Genomic DNA, 17,764 nt, shown 5'->3' on the forward strand with positions numbered 1-17,764 from the left:
GGGGGAGGGAAGGGGGCAGGCGTATAGAGGGTTAGAAGGGATGTAGGTGGAATAAGAATGAAGACGTAATGATTAATCCTATAATCAAGAAACAATCTCTTGATTGTGATAGATTAAGCCAATTATTAACTACCTTCAATTTGACTTCCCTGGGAAAGAGGTCAGAAAAAAGATATTTACTATTTGCCTGCTATGTAGAAAATATTTAAAACAGAATTTTGAAGAGACTGTTAGGTCTGGTAATTCCTTTCGAAGAGCTGTGACTTCTTAGAGGAACAACATATACACATATTCAAACCACTGAAGAAGAGTTTTACAGAACAAAGTACTATACTGTGGATCAAACTGAGCACATGGATGGATGCAGCCTACAAGTTTGGAGTCTTATTCTGCATCCTAAATGATAAGGTTCATAAAGTAAGAGAAAGAGCTGGGCAATTCAGGTAGGGGTGTAGTAATTGAAAATTCCTTAACTTTATGCAGTTTGATTTAATGTTTCCAATATGGTTCTACATTTTTTCCTGCTTTTAAATCCCTACAGAGATTCTTAACTTTTTGTGTTCTAGTCTGCTTTGGCAATCTGGTGCAGTCCGTGGGCCCCTTCTCAGAATTAGGTTTTTAAATGCATATAAAAATACATAGGGTTAAGGAAGGATTGATCGATCTTGTCCATTTCCCTCTTTATACAAAAGAGAAAAGGGTCTAAGAGAAAAAGTGACTTGTTCAAAGATCATACATTGTAATGTGTGTGTTTTGATGAGAGAGCCAGTATTATTTCTACTGTCCCATGCTGCTTCCTAAAAAAGTTTATTATAAATGTTTTTTGTACTCTTAAGTGATTTTATCTTCATTTATTCATGCAACCTTGGACATAATGAAAGTTAGTGAAAACAAAGAATTAATTTTCCTGAATTTTGTTTTTATGTTAGAAACCTTTGAGGCACATATTATATCAGAGAATATATGTGATTATAATAGTGGAAAGAATACTAGATCAGGAATTGGGAGAGGTGGGGTTGGACTCTTGTCTAAAATGCCATCAGACTATATTTTCAGTTATTTAGTGAATGAATTCTTGGTATACTAGTATTGTATTGGTCAAAAGCTTATTACATTGTTGACTATTTTCCATCTACAAAATAGAAAATGTTAAAAATGCATAGGAGGGGCGGCCAGGTAGCACAGCGAGTAAGAGCACCGGCTCCAGTGTCGGGATGACATGTGGATTGAATCCGGGCTCAGACACTTATTACCTACCCAGAAACACCTGGCCCTGTAACCTTGAGCAAGTTACTTAACCCCAATTGCCTAGGGATGGCCAGGAGGCTCAGTGAGTAAGAGCACCGGCTCCAGTGTTGCGATGACCTGGGGATCAAATCTGGGCTCAGATACTTAGCACCACACCCAGAAATAACTGGCCGTGTAACCTTGAGCAAGTAACTTAACCCCGATTGCTTAAAAAAAAAATGCATAGGAAGTACATGTAGTGCCTATGAAATTCTTTTTTATGGTATTCTTAAGGCAGTCTAAGACTTGGGGCAAGTCACAGTCAGCTTCAACCCCCCAGTGTTTTCAAACCATTGAAATCAGTTTGACATTTTAAAGGCAAAAATAAATTAATAAAGGGTAACAGTGGTACAACCAAAAGTATATGCATGGAAAAGGAGAGTACTGTCTGCTCTACCTTGGTGCTTTCTGGTGACCTCTAACTTCAGTTTCTTTGAAACCACCCCAGTTGACTGTAACCTAGGAATTTTGTTGTTCATGCATTGTCTGATTCTTCATGACCCTGTGGATGTTAGCATGCCATTATTGTCCATGGGGTTTGCTTAGAAAAGATATTGGAATGGTTTGCCATTTCCTTCTTCAGGGGATTAAGGCGAACAGAGATTTAAGTGACTTGCCCAGGATGTAAGTGTCTGAGGTCTGATTTGAACTCGGGTCTTCCAGACCCCAGGCCCAGTACTATATTTACTAAGCCACCTAGCTGCTTCAACATAGGAATACCTTCACTTTAAAAGGATAATAGAATTTTTTGTAGGTAAATTGTAAAATGTGCAAATATGAAATATTTCATATTGCAAATATGAAATCCAGTAGAAATTCTTATGAATTACTAGATAATTACTAAAATAATTTTTAAATAGTGGATAAGTATTTTCCATCTTTTTTTTTCATTTGTCATCTAGATGAAGACAAGTGTCTAGGAAATAATGGCAAAATTACTTATTTCATGGCAAAGGAAAGTATGATTTTATTTTCAGCATTTGAAAGTGAAAACTTATTAGAAGTACTGAAACGACATTTAGAAGAAATTGGGAAGGGAACCAACCAACACCTATATATAGGTTTGAAGCATTATGTCTTCTGATATACTATTAGGTCATTATGTCAGGGTTGTACAGTGTTTTCTGATCTAACATTAGCCTCAAGTTCTTAAGAACCTTTGAACTTTGCTCTGATCATGAGCCAGCTGAAAGAACCCTGTGGGTAGATTTTTGCTTGAACTACTGAAATCATCAGTACATCACGTATTGTGTTTGTTACTATTCTGTAGGTACATATGGTCATAAAATCTTTTCAAGTTCAAAGTGCTCATGAAGCATCCTAGAGCACACATTAAACTACCAAATTAACTTAAAAATGAGATTTTTATTGATGTCTTTTGAGTTTTCTATTCTCACAGTTTTCTTCACTCTCTCTCCCCCTTCAGGGAGCCATCCCATATAACATAGTACTTCTTCAAGACAAAAAAAAAATTAGCATAACAGACCATACATTGAAAAGATCCAGTAACATGTGCAACATGATACATTCATTAGCCTTACACCTCTGTGAAGAGGATATTTATTGGTAGTGTCCACTCATGTCGTTTGATTTATACATATACAAATACACATATAAATGTATTTGTTAATTGTTTATATGTCTTAGATACCAAGCCTTTACCAGAGAAATTTGATAAAGGATTTTTTCCCCCCATTTGTTCTCTTATCCTGAGTGGATTAAATTTATCTGTGTAGAAGCTTTTCAATTCTACATAATCAAAATTATTTCTTTTATATATTATAATTTCCTCTGTTTCTTGTTTGGTTAAAATATATCTCCTACTTATAGGTCTGAGAGATATATTATCTGTTTTATGATTTTTTTATAGTATGATCTTTAATGTTAATGTCCATGTAGAATGTATTGTAGAATATGGTGCAGGATGTTGATCTAAGCCCAGTTTCTGCCAGAATGGTTTCTGATTTTCCTAGCAGTTTTTAATCAAATAAGGAATATTTTCCTAAGTAATTTATGTTCTCTGTTTTATTGAATACTAGGTTATTGAGTTTTATTGTTTCTGATTCTCCCTTGTCTAGTTTATTTTATTGATCTACCTCTCTGTTTTTTGACCAGCATTAGATGGTTTTTATGACTTCTGTGCTATTCCCTCTTCGTCCTAACTTCTCATTATTTGCTTTATACTCTTCTTTTGTTTTTCCAAATGAATTTTAAAAATTATTTATCAAGTTTTATAAAAGTATCCCCTTGATAATTTAATTGGTATGGCATTAAAAATAATATAAATTAACTTAGGTAGAATTTTTATTATATTGGCATGACCCAGCCATAAATACTAAAATATCCCTTTAGCTTGTTCTTTGTTTCTGTAAGCAGTGCTTCACAGTTGAATCTGTACAAGTCTTTTGTGCAAATTCCCATATATTTTAAGCATTTTATAATTAATCTTGTTTATTATTACTTCTTGGATTTTGAAGTACAGTTGATTTTTTTCCAAAAATTTCATTTTAGACTCAACTGCCAGAACACAAATAGAGAAAAGAAACAAAAACATATCATAGACTTAAATACTGGAAGTTAAATACAAAATTAGAAAGAAAAAAAATGCATGTCATGTGCATAGCAGCACATAAGAGAGGATTCAAAATATGTAACAATAAATTTTCATTTCAAGAAAGCCTATATGATAAAAATTACTTCTCTTAAGAATTGTCCATCTTTTTTTACTTCCTTGTGTGAGTTTTCTTTTGTTTTCTTCTGTGCACTTTTTAACTTTTTTCCCCTCCCCCTAATGCCTCAGAGCCCACAATAAAGTTTAGTTATATTTCTCTATAACTATAAATATATACATATGCTCCCCTACCCCACCGAAGGCTACAATAAAGTTTAGATACGTTTCTCCATAGCTATAGATATATACATATATAGACATATACATTTCCACACCTATTCTACTCCTGATTTGTGTTTTTATGTATATGCACATCTCTTGTTTCCTCTCCCTCCTGCCTCCTCTATTTTACTTATACCCATTGCCTTGTCCTCCTATGACTTGCCTACTTCCCTCCAAAGATCCCTCCCCTATCCTACCATTCCCATAAATCTAAACACTCTTCTATGCCCTTATTTACCTATTCCCCCCTCCCCTCTAAAGATCCCTCCTTTGTCCTTGCCCCCCTCCCTATGCCCTACTGTTTTATTTCTTCTGAATTTAGAAGACTATTTCTTATACGTGTTATTGTTCCCTCTTACACCTATTCCCAATGAAAGTACTTCCAGAACTACCAGCCCTCCTCCCCCATCTAATTCCTGTGTATTGATTCTTCCTCTTGTACCTCATTTGTATAAAATAATTATTCTTTTTAGCTGTTCCTAAATGGTTTTACTTTTTAAATTCATATTATGCTCAGGTTTTCCCCGAGCTTTCTTATGAACTACCAAATCATTAATAAGAGTCTTATGAATACATTTTGCATATATAAAAAGTAAACAGTCTTATCCTTTTGAATCCCTTATAATCATTCTTTGTTATGAACCTTATATTTATATTGGTTCTTGTATGTTGGATTGCTATTAAGTTCAGGATTTTTTTAAACAAAATTATTGAAAATCTGAGACTTTATCAAATGTCTATGTTTTTTTTTTCATTTAGGGTAATAGTTAATTTTGCAGGGTATGGTATTTTTGACCAGAGTCCCAGTTCTTTTGCTCTTCAATATGTTGTGTTCCAAGACCTGAGGTCCTTTAATGTCTCTGCTACTAGGACTTGTGTAATTCTAATTGTGGAGCCATCATATTTAAATTGTTTTAATTTTGATGCTTTTAATACTTTTTCCTTGAGCTGGGGATTTCAGAATCTGACTATGGGGGGGGGGTGGAGCCAAGATGGTAGAGTAAAAGCAGGAACTTGCTTGAGCTCCCCCTCCAACCACCTCCAAAATCTGTAAAAAATGACTAAACAAATTTTAGAGCTATACCGTGTTTCCCTGATAATAAGACCTATCCCGAAAATAAGCCCTCCCCTTACTGTGTAAGATTCCTCTAAAATAAGCCCTATTGAGATTGCTACTGTAGTGAAGGTGATCCCCTGCGCTACACGCTCCATTACGGTACCCTCTGTATGCACCGTCCCCTCCCCCCCCCGTGAAACGCACGCCACGCTCCGAGCTGCATCCAATCAGAGCTGCAGCAGTGAGCGCATCATCCTGTTCTTTATTGAATTCATTATTGAATGAAGGTACATTTTTTTGTTCACATTTACCTGTTTATTAAAATTGCTGTCAATGTTCATTAAAATAAGCCCTCCCCTGAAAATAAGCCCTCTGGTGTTTTTCTGTCCAAAAAAAATAATAAGACAGTGTCTTATTATCGGGAAAACACGGTAGAACCCACAAAGTGACAGACAGAAACAAATATCCCATTGAAGGCAGCCTAGCAGGCTAACAGGCAGAGTCTGTTGGACCTAATTGGGAGTGGAGCACTGTCCTGCATGGGCTGTGCCAGCCCAGACGCATGGCACAGATATGCTGCAGAAGACTTCAGGAGAGTGAATCACTGGCAGCTGTGGTGGTTTCCAGACTTCTGAACCCATAAATACCAAAAAGAAAGTAAAAGGTTAGTGGAGGAACTCTGTTGGAACAGGATGAGAGATGAGTGCAGTCTAGCCCCTACCCCCAGGGTGGTGGATGTGGCAGCTGCTTCTGGAGCTCCTGGCCCACAAACCGTGGGGAGACCAAGTGGCCAACCAGAGGGTATTTGCAGGAATCTCTTGTTTTGCCCTGCTTGGATCTCAGTTGCAGTCTTGGGTGGCAGTCCTGGGGTAAGGAGTGCTAGCATTGCAGAGTTTGTTGAGGCTGTGGAGAGGCAGTTTCTTTCACAGTTCTGAAGCAGGTACCTAGAAGACACAACAGCTTTCTGAAAACAGCTGTGCAAATCCCCAGAAATTTGGCACACAGCACTCTCCACTCTAGAAGCAGAGTTCTACAGTGGCAAAGAGCTCAAGTTATTAATTGACTGGCAAGACAAGCAGATAGAGGAAGCAAAAATGAGACTATAAAATTGTGTTTTGGGGACAAAGTCGACCAAAACATAGAACCAGAAGAAGACAACAAAGTCAAAACTCCAGTGTCAAAAGCCTCCAAGAAAAATATGAGCTGGTCCCAAGCCATAGAGGAACTTAAGAAGGATTTTGAAAATAAAGTAAGAGAAATAGAGGAAAAATTGGGAAGAGAAATGAGAGTGTTGCAAGAAAATCATGAAAAATGAGTCAACAGCCTGTTAAAGGAGACCCCCCCCCAAATACTGAAGAAAATAACACCTTAAAAATAGTCTAACTTAAATGGTCAAAGAGGTCCAAAAAGCCAGCGAGGAGAAAAATGCCTTAAAAAGCCAAATTGGCCAGATGGAAGAGACTTCAAAAGCTTGCTGAAGAAAATAATTGCTTCAAAATTAGATTGGAGCAAGTGGAAGTTAAAGAAAGAGATATTATAAAGCAGATCCAAAAGAATGAAAAAAAAATAGAAGACAATGTGAAATATCTCATTGGAAAAACCACTGACCTAGAAAATGGATCCAGGAGAGATAATTTAAAAATTGTTGGACTACCTGAAATCCACGATCAAAAAAAGAGCCTAGACATCATCTTTCAAGAAATTATCAAGGAAAACTGCCCTGATATCCTAGAACCAGAGGACAAAATAGAAAATTGAAAGAATTCACCGATTGCCTCTTGAAAAAGATCCCCAAAAGAAAACTACCAGGACTATTATAGCCAAATTACAGAGTTTGATTATGATATTCCTATACGTTTTTCTCATAGGATCTCTTTTAAGTGGTGATTGATGAACCCTTTTCTATTTCTATTCCTCCCCCCTTGTTCTAATGCTTCAGGACAATTTTCTTTATTTCTTTTATTATTGTATCAAGATTCTTTTTTTGATCTTAACTTTCAGTTAGTACAATTATTTTTATATTTTCTTATCTTGATGTATTCTCCAAATCTTTTGTTTTTCTTATGTTTCACTCTATTTTTTCATTATTCATATTTTGTTTAATCATTTCTTGATCTCTTTTAATTTTACTGGCTTCACTTTGCCCAATTCTAATTTTCAAGGTGTCATTTTCTTTCTTAAGATGCTGGACCTCCTTTTCTAGTTGGTTGACTTTACTTTCATAGTCTTCTTGTTTTTCTTGTATTTTCTTTTTTAGTTTTTCCTCCACCCCTGTCATTTGATTTTTAAGGTCTTCTACAAATTCTTTTGGGGCAGGTATCCATTTGATGTTACTCTTTGGGGGTTTCTTTACTTTATTATCCTCCTCTGAACAAGAACCCCATTCATCTCTATTCCCATAATAGGTTTCTGTGGTTGGATTTTTTCTTCTTTGCCTGTGCATTTTTTTTTGGTGGTGATAGCTTAATTACTTGTAGACATCTCTAGCCCTGTGGTATGGGAAATAGTGCCTCTTGCCCCAGATCTTCAGTTCTTTTCTCTAGCCTGAAACCAAAGCCAAATCTCCCTTCTGTGAGTGCCCACAGCCCCGTAGGGGCTTTCTGTCCCCACTGCTTCTGCACTCACTGGGTATGTGCTTGTTCCTTCTACCCTCCCCCACCAGGCTTTGCAGCACTACTGGATCTGGCATTCTTGGTCAGCAGAGGTTCCTGCGATCTTCCTAGACTCAAATGCCCAACTCCCCTCACTGACCTGGGTTTAAAAGTTCTGGTGGCGGGGGCTGAGGCAGCCTCTCAAACCAACTAACTGCAGGGCTTGCTGCTTGCTGTTAAAATGGAACCTAGCCTGGATGTGTTTACTCTTCACAAGGACTAAATCTCATCCTGGGATTTTTCTTCTGAGCTCAGATAGTCCCAGGAGGACCCAGGTTATGCCCTGTTCTTATATATTTCCATCCATCCTTTCTTTTCCCTAAAGTCACTATTTTAACTTTTGTGGGGGAAGATCATGAGAGCTTGGAATTTTCCGACTTACACCATCTTCCCAGAATCCTCTCTCCCAGTGCAATTGATTTCTGAGCCTTTATTTTTCAACCTACAACTGAAGCTATTGTTTCAGTTAGTATCTTTGCTGATTCCCTAGAATCTTCCAAGTATACCATTGTATCAGTAAGTAGGGCCTTTTGTCTCCTCTTCATATATCTTACGCCTTTAATTTCTCTGGTCTTATTGCTATTGCTGTCATTTTGTAGCTCTGTCAGACAATAATGGGGGAGATAAGGCTTCATTGCTTTACTTCCATATTTATTGGAAAAAGTTCGTTTGTCCCCTTTGAATTTGGTACTTGCTTTTGATTATAGGTAGATAATTTTTATGATTAAAAAACCTGCCCCACTGTGCCTATACTTTGCAGAATTTTTAGCATAAATGAGTGCTGTACTTTATAAAAGCCTTTTTTGGGGGAGGGCAGTCTCTGTTGAGATGATATTGTTTGGGGTATTTTGGTTTTTAATGATTAATTATGTTGATAACCAAATGCATTTTGAAAGATGTGTGTGTTTTTAATAATTATTTTCTAGAAATCAAATAAAAAAGGTAACATCACATCAATAGCAAAAACAATTTATTTCTACTTTAACTCTATAGAGAAGTTAGGGCTTAATTTATAAAATAAATATAGCTTTTTCATTATTTCATTTAGAAATTGTGGTTGAAAAATTGCTAGCTTTGGACTCTTCTGTACTAGGTTTGAATGTGAAGGGATTGGACTAGATGAGTTCTAAGTTTTCTTTCAACTCCAAATTTTAAGTTTACATTTGTGTAATGGGAATGTAAATTTTTCAGATCTTCCCTGCCCCTACGCTAAAGTGCACCTGGAGCCTGGAGTGGGAGGCTTGTTTTTCAGTAGATACTTTTTGATTGGCCAATGGGTCAAGAAGGTTGTTACATTCTCTGAGCCAGAAGAAGGCTATATAAACCCTGATTTGAGGCTTTGTTTTGGGGCTCACTTTGAAAAGTGTTCTGTGATTTGATTAGATGAGACTCTGGGAAGCCGTTGTTGAGAGCCCCCCGGCTTTGAAAAACCCAGATGTTGATTTGGTATGGATGTAATGGTTGGACAGTTTTGGAAACCTGTCTACTTGATCTGTTTCTCTGTCTTGATAATTCTGTCTGTATACTCTGAAGTTCGGGGTGCTGACCTTTTTCCCCTGAACTAGGTAAACGATACATATTTGACTGATTAAAGTAAGCTTGTTAACCCATTTTGAGTTGCTTTCCTTTAACAAAGCAGATCTAAGAACCTGTGGTGGCAGCGACCCTGGGGATGCTGGGGTGCTTGCTGCTACAATTTGTAATCTCAATAATTTTATCTCCATTCCGTGTAAGTTAATAGTCTTCTCTAGTATTATTGTTTTTAGTCACTTATTGATTGCTTAGCAAAAATGAACATTTCTTCTTTTTTATGAACGCTACTGAATTCTATTTAGAATTCTTGTCTTACTTTTAAAGATTTTAGCAAATATTAAATGCTAGTTTGAAAGAGTACAGAATGAGGTGAAAAGTGAAGAGCTTATTCAGCAAATGGTTACATACCTTCCAGTTGGCAACTGTTACACCAAATAGCATTTTGAAACTGTATAATCTGGTTCATATAATCTTGGTTAAGTCACCTGTGTGTTCTTATAGTTTGTTTTTGTATAAATTATGTTGCTATTATCAGATGAATTGTAAATATTTTGGTATCTAAATGCCTGTATTTAAAAAGATTCCTAAAATATTTTACAACCAGAATTAAATTTTACCGTGGCCAGTTTTGTATGTCTGAGATAGAGCCTTGATATTTAAAGTCACTCTCTGTCTCTATTTCTCTGTCTCTCTTTCCTCTCTCTCTCTCTTTCACACACACACACACACACACACACACACACACACACACACACATACAATATCTTGTTAGTATTTGTCTTAGTGTTATATATGTCAGAAATAAGAACCAAGAGGAGGATTCAGCATGAAATTTTAAATGTAGTGTTCTTTTATAGAGAAGTCATTAAAACTGAATAAAACCTATTGGGATTTATTTATTTTTTATTTTTTAGATTTTTCTTTTTTTGCTTTTTGGAGGGGGAAAGGTAGGGAAATTGGGGTTAAGTGACTTGCCCAAGGTCACAAGGCTAGTTTTGTGTTAAGTGTCTGAGGCCAGATTTGAACTCAAGTCCTCCTGACTCCAGGGCCACTGCTCTATTCACTGCACCACCTAGCCGCCCCAACCTATTGGGATTTAAAATATTACAAAGTTATATTGGTAAAAGTCCTATTGGGATTTAAAATATTACAAGTTATATTGGTAAAAGGGACGTGAATTTTGAAAACAACCTGAAAACTAAACAACTCAAGGTTCTGTGGTTCTATTTTAATAGTAAAGTAATATGATTATACAGTTGTTATATTTGATTTCATTCGCTACTAAAGTTTTTGTTTTTAAGCTTCATTGATAATTTTGTTTTTACATTACATTTACAGATTATTCCCATTTTGTAGGTTTTCTTATAATGAAGAAAAACAGTTCATTAAAGCTATTAATACAGTGATTTCATCTAAAAGTGCATCCAACGTTTCACATCTGTAGTACTTGCCTACCTTTTGTTTCTTAAAAAAACAAAACAAAACAGAAACACATTTTCTTTCCTTGCTACCCCCTCACCTCATTGGAAAAAGAAAAAGAATTTCTTGTAACAAATAATGTGTAGTAAAGCAAAACATATTCCTTTATGTATGTATATAAAATCCATATATCTCCTTCTGTACTCTAAATTCATGATTTCTATACATTGTATAGCAGGTTTCATTGTCAGGCCTTTGGACTCATGCATGGTCATTGTATTGATCATATTTCTTACAGTTTTGTTTTTCTGGTGTTGTTATTTTGTAAATTCCAGTTTTGCTCATTTCATTCTACAAGTATTCAAAATTATTTGTATTTGTAATATTGATGTTACAGAATAAATTTTTCTTCTGGTTCTGCTTACTTTACTATGTATCAATTCATATAAAATTTTTCCATTTTCTAGCAACTACTACTAATAGTTATTTTCTTTACTTTATCACTTTAAGAATATCAATTCCTTTACTAAACTGTAAAATCCTTGAGAGCAGGAACCTTTTATTTATCTTGGTCTTTCCCTTAGCACCCAATATAAGAATAAATCTTTTAAATGCAGTCTTTTTGATTTTATATATATATATATATATATATATATATATATATATATATATGTGTGTGTGTATATGTATATATGTATGTATACATATAGTTTATTTAAATTTATTTCAATATTGCATAACATTGCTATTTTTACAATTGGAAACAAAGTGATATTAATAAGTCTTATTAGCTTATTCTGTAGCAATATTTAAATATACATAAGTGGCAGACAGTTTACTGAAAAAGCCTTGTTATGCAGGTAACTGATTCGGTGGTCCAAAATGCTTACGTTACAATTCCCCATCCTTGAATTATTAGGCAAGTCATGACCATTGTTCTATTTCATATGAATAGCATGTGGAATATTTTTATGGGGATTTAGGAGTAGAATAAAGACTCTTTAAGACAATAATTCTTTTAAATTATATAAAACAGATTTATCAGAAGTCTAGGCAACAGTTCCAATATACATTTTAAAAATCATATTACCAGTAAATCTATCTCTATCAGTTCAGTAGATTATAACTTAAGATTTCTTTCAAGTAGTAGTTGTATCTTAAAAGCAAAGTAGTATCTTAAAAATAAGGATTACCCAAGAAAATTTAATCAGAGAACAAACCACCTGTGCTATGATAATATATGTATAATCTTAGCTGTTAGCATTTTGACATGCAGGATCAGCATATCTGGCATAGCATGATATTATTTACCAAAGAGAATATGAATTGAATGTTGATGTTCCTATTTGTCTTTTCTTTCCATCTTCCTCTCAAAACCCTTTGCCCTATTCTTTTATCTTCTCTGTCCTATATATTTTCATCTCTTCTATTTTAATGTACTCTTCATATTTCTCCATTTCCTGGTAATAGGCCTCACTCTAGTATGATAAAGTTATAGAAAATAGGAAATATTTTAAATATATAGTTTATTTTAGAAGAAAAATATTTCTTATGTATGTGCCACTTCATAAAAAGGATCACATTTTTCTTATGGTCTTTCTGCATAGTACCTTTCATGTACTTATTTACATGTTTAACTCAGGTGTTTTTATATTAAACTTCTCCAAAACCTCTCCCTAGCCCTTCCTCCCAAAGAATCAACTAGACAGGAAGTTTATCTAGATGTGCATTGGATAGACTTTCTCTTCCTCTTTCCTTTGCTGTTTCCCCTTTTCTGAGCCCTAGATTAGAACATCCTGAAAAGCAATTCTGGATAGGAGATAGAGAAGTTGTTAACTTTTCAGTTGAGCACATGTAACTCGATGGACCCTCCAATAAATAGAAAAAAATCAGTAACTGACATTATAGGCACTTCATTTACTTTTTTTAGAAATTAAGGTTACTGACCACATGTTTACAGACTTTATTTTCTTCCCTCTTATGAAAATTAGGAATTTATTTGCCCTTCTCTCCTGGGATATCTTCATTCTTAACAGATTTTCAAAGATTGCTGATAGTCACCTAGCAATCATGTATGCTATTTTAGTAGATTGGAAATGTGGTTCATTTAGGCCCAGTGTCATGTCAGTGCACGGTGTGCCATGGAAAGGCTCCTCCTCCTTTTGTAGTCATTTAAGATTTATGTAACTTGTCTATGCCGGTTTTCATGTCACTTAACTTGTCTGAGCCTGTTTTCTTATCTTTGAAATGGAGACAAAAATACTCACAACACCTATCATACTGGGTTGTTGTAAGGATGAATTCACATGTGTGTATGTTTGTGTAGCTGAACTTTACAGCATCATATAATTATATCTATATATATACATACATACGTGTGTGTGTGTGTGTGTACCTCCGCCTCCCACCTCCCATTACTCAGCTACTAGTTGGGAAGGAAGAACATGTAGGAACCTTCCTTTTCTAACTTTCTTAAATGTGGAGGATGTGACTGTAACCCTGAAGGGGAAACATTTATTCAGTACTTTGCTGCTCTGAGCAAAGAATAATTCTCCATCCTTGGTAGTTAGTTGTCTATATCTCCCAGTATCACAGCTGTTAATTGGAAAGTCTCACCAAGAAAGCAAATCAAGGGAATGGGGGAGGGTTGGGAAAGAGGAGAAAAACAGATAGATAGACACTACATCTCTTTAAAAGAAAAAAAAGTTCATAAGATCTTGACAAATGCAAGACTCGTTCCTTATCCTCTCCCCCCACCCCCACCCCTGCTTTCTGTGGCATGCTTGGTGACTCTTTGACATCTTAAGATACAGAAAGTGCAGAGAAAAGGAGATTCTTGCAACCCATTGTCTTGAGAATTGACCACCTTTGTTTCCTTGTCAATTTTCTTTTGTTCTCTGCTGTGCACTTTTTAACTTTTCTTTTTTGTTCTTTTTTCCCCTCCACCTACACCCCCAGAGGGCTACAAAAAAGTTTACTGATGTTTTTATAGTTATAGATATATACATACATATATAGATAGCTACTTTCCCAAACCTATTCTACTCCTCATCTTTGTTTTTATGTTTGTGCGTCTCTTGTTTCCCATCTCTCCTGCCTCCTCTACTTCTACCTGCTACCTTGCCCTCCTATTACTTGCCTACCCCTCCTCCAAGGATCCCTCCCATTCCCATAAATCTAAACACCCCACCCTTCTATACCCCCCCTGTAACCACAAGCAAGGTGGAATTTTTGTTATTTTCCTTTTGAAGATCAGTTTCTCGGCCTCAGGCTAAATTGTAAACATCTGAAGGATTGGTCTCCTTTGAACCCTGGTAATCCACAACTGTAACTCCATTAGGTACTGAGCTTTCATGACTTTGGGCACTAAGCCAATTAGATGCCAAGGTAGGTGGGCTTTCGTGCCTTTGGGCACTGGGCAGGTCAGGTGCTGTTTTATAGTCACATGGGCTCAGTCAATCAGGTACTACTGCCCAAATGGGTTACACACTTGGGCTCTCTGCTCTGAGCCAATCTGATGCTGAGTAAAACTGTGTATAAGCTGGAACATTTTTTTTCCAGAATTTTTTTTTTAGTTTTCAACATTCATTTCCACAAGATTTTAAATTACAAATTTCCTCCCCATCTATTTCCTACCCCCCACCCCAGGATGGCAATCATACTGATTACTCCTTCCCCCAGTCTGCCCTCTTATATATCTCCCCATACCTTCCCTTACTTCCTTACCCCTTACTTTCTTGTAGGGCAAGATGGATTTCTGTACCCCATTGATCTTATGTCTTATTTCCCAATTGCATGTAACAACAATTTTTAACATTTGTTTTTAAAACTTTGAGCTCCAGATTCTCTCCTTTCTTCCCTCCTTACCCAACTCCCACTGGGAAGACAAGCAGTTCAATATAGGTTACACATGTCTAGTTATGTAAAACATTTCCATAGTAGTCATGTTGAGAAAGACTATATTTCCCTCCATCCCATCCCACCCCCCCATTTATTCTATTTTCTCCGTTGACCCTGTCCCTTTTCAAAAGTGTTTGCTTTTGACTACCCCTTCCCACAATCTGCCCTCCATTCTGTCATCTCCCCCTCTTATCCCCTTCCCTGCTACTTTCTTGTAGGGTAAGATACCCAACTGAGTGTGTATGTTATTCCCTCCTTAAGCCAAATCCAATGAGAGTAAGGTTGACTCATGCCCTTTCACCACCCGTCTCTTCCCCTCCATTGTAATAGCTTTCTCTTGCTTCTTATATATGAGATAATTTACCCTATCCTATCTCTCCCTTTCTCCTTCTCCCAATATATTCCTTTCTCACCTCTTAATTTTGTTTTTCAGATATTATCCCTTCATATTCAACTCACCCTGTGCCCTCTGTCTATGTATTGTTAACCTGACAATTTGGTTAAAGGAGACAAACAGGGTAGGTGATAGACATTTTTATCCTTTATTCCCTTAAAGGTAGCAGATACATGTACACAGAGCCAGAATCTAAGTTCTGACTGCCTGAAAAACAGAATGAGAAAGCCTAAATATGTTTTAGAACCATCCCAATTCAGGGTGTCTGTGTTACTCAACTTTATGATCTCCATAAATGTTTAATCATTGTATGAAAAAGGATTTCCTTAATTGAATAGAAGGTAAATATAATAAAATAAGAAAGCTGACAAAATGTCAATTGAAATTATGACTCAGGTTATCTGTGTTTTCTTTACTATTAACATTCCATAACTTAGTATTTGTCCAAAAAATGTTAAGATAAAAAAGTCCCATTACTCAAAAGCCTTGGGTTAAGGGCTTCATCCTTAATGGACATAAAGTAAGCCCCATCTGGCCTTGTTGACATAGGAAGAGGTATTCTGTGAGTTTACTCAGAGAACAAAGAAGCTGTTAGTTAATGGTCCAGGTTCTTCTGGTTGATTAGTTCAGGCCCTGGCCCCTATTGAGGTTATTAAATTATCAGTATATATGTACATACATATGCCCACCTATACATATCTATACATACACATATCTATATTGTGTGTATGTATGTGTGTGTGTGTGTGTGTGTGTGTGTGTATATATATATATATATTCAACTGTCTTCATACTGAAAAAAGTCTCATGAGTTACAAATATCTTTCCATGTAGGAATGTAAACAGTTCAACTTTAATAAGTTCCTTATGATTTCTCTTTCCTGTTTACCTTTTCATGCTTCTCTTGCTTCTTCTATTTGAAAGTCAAACTTTCTTTTCAGCTCTGGTCTTTTCATCAAGAATGCTTGAAAGTCCTCTATTTCATTGAATGTACATATTTTTTCCCTGAAGTATTATACTCATTTTTGTTGGGTAGGTGATTTTTGGTTTTAATCCTAGCTTCTTTGACCTCTGGAATATCACATTCCAAGCCTTGGATCCCTTAGTGTAGAAGTTGCTAGATCTTGTTTTATCCTGATTGTGTTTCCACAGTACTCAAACTGTTTCTTCCTGAGTGCTTGTAGTATTTTCTCCTTGACCTGGGAACTCTGGAATTTGGCTACAATATTCCTAGGAGTTTTCTTTTGGGGATCTTTTTCAAGAAATGATAGGTGGATTCTTTCAATTTCTATTATACCCTCTGGTTCTAGAATACCAGGGCAGTTTTCCTTGATAATTTCTTGAAAGGTTATATCTAGGATTTTTTTTTTTTGGTCATAGCTTTCAGGTAGTCCAGTAATTTTTAAATTATCTCTCCTGGATCTATTTTCCAGGTCAGTGTTTTTTTCAATGAGATATTTTACATTGTCTTCTAGTTTTTCATTCTTTTGGATTTTATAGTTTTATAGTATCTTGATTTCTCATAAAGTCATTAGCTCCAACTAATTTTGAAGCAATTATTTTCTTCTGTGAGCTTTTGAAGTCCTTTTTCCATCTGGCCAATTTGGCTTTTTAAGGCATTCTTCTCCTCATTGGCTTTTTGAACCTCTTTGACCACTTGAGTTAGACTATTTTTAAGGTGTTATTTTCTTCAGTATTTTCTTTGGATCTCCTTTAACAGGCTTTTGACTTATTTTTCATGATTTTCTTGCAACCCTCTCATTTCTCATCCAAATTTTTTCTCTATTTCTCTTACTTGATTTTCAAAATCCTTGAGTTCCTCCATGGCCTACAACTAGTTCGTATGTTTCTTGGAGGCTTTTGATGCAGGAGTTTTGACTTTGTAGTCTTCTGGTTCTATGTTTTGATCCTCTTTGTCCCCCCCCCCCAAAAAAGATTCTGTAGTCTTATTTCGCTTCCTGTGTTTGTTCATCTTGCCAGCCAAATACTTGATTTTTGAACTCTTTGCCACTGTAGAACTCTGCTTCTAGAGTGGAGAGTGCTGTATCCCAAATTTCTGGAGTTTTGCACAGCGGTTGTCAGAGTTTATTCTGGGCACCTGCCTCAGAACTGTGAGGAGGACTGTCTCTCTACAGTCCACAGCCTCAACAAGGTCTACCATGCCAGAACTTCTCACCCCAGGACCACCACCCAATATTGTGACCCAGATCCAAGTGGGGTGAAGCAAGAGAATCCTCCCTCAGCAACAGCAAAGAGATTCCCACAATTGCCCTCTGGTCAGTCAGCTTGATTCCTCCACTATCTGTGGGCCTGGAGCTTTGGAAAGCAGCTGCCCCTGCAGCAGCTACAACAGCCACCACTTCTGCTGCCCTGGGGACAGGGGCTGGACTGTGCTCTTCTCTCACCCATTTGCAACAGTTTCCCCACTGACCTTTTACTTCCTTTATGGTGTTTATGGGTTGAGGAATCTAGAAACCACCACATCTGCCAGTGATTCACTTTCCTGAAGTCTGCTTTGGCCTTTCTGTGCCATGGCTCTGTGCTGGTATAGCCCATGCAGGACTGTGCTTCACTTCCAGCTTGGTGCAATAGACCCTTCCTGTCAATTTGCCAGGCTGTCCTCAGCTGGA

General features: G+C 36.4%; 1 protein-coding gene and 1 long non-coding RNA gene across 2 annotated transcripts in view; one reads left to right on the forward strand and one right to left on the reverse strand.

Moving 5' to 3' along the window:
• The window catches only part of TMEM64 (transmembrane protein 64), a 205,734-nt gene that overhangs the window by 44,939 nt on the left and 143,031 nt on the right, over positions 1–17,764 (forward strand). The gene's annotated exons all lie outside the window — the stretch shown is intronic.
• LOC138160059 (uncharacterized) overlaps positions 5,251–17,764 on the reverse strand; it is a 32,285-nt gene continuing 19,771 nt past the window's right edge. The window contains exon 3 of the long non-coding RNA XR_011168067.1: positions 5,251–6,181. This is a non-coding gene — a long non-coding RNA (uncharacterized lncRNA). The remainder of the gene's footprint in view (positions 6,182–17,764) is intronic.

Source organism: Petaurus breviceps, unplaced genomic scaffold (assembly GCF_028583685.1).
Source record: "Petaurus breviceps papuanus isolate PSGF00001 unplaced genomic scaffold, PetGlider_PUasm1.0 179, whole genome shotgun sequence".
In the NCBI taxonomy this organism is placed as follows: domain Eukaryota; kingdom Metazoa; phylum Chordata; class Mammalia; order Diprotodontia; family Petauridae; genus Petaurus; species Petaurus breviceps.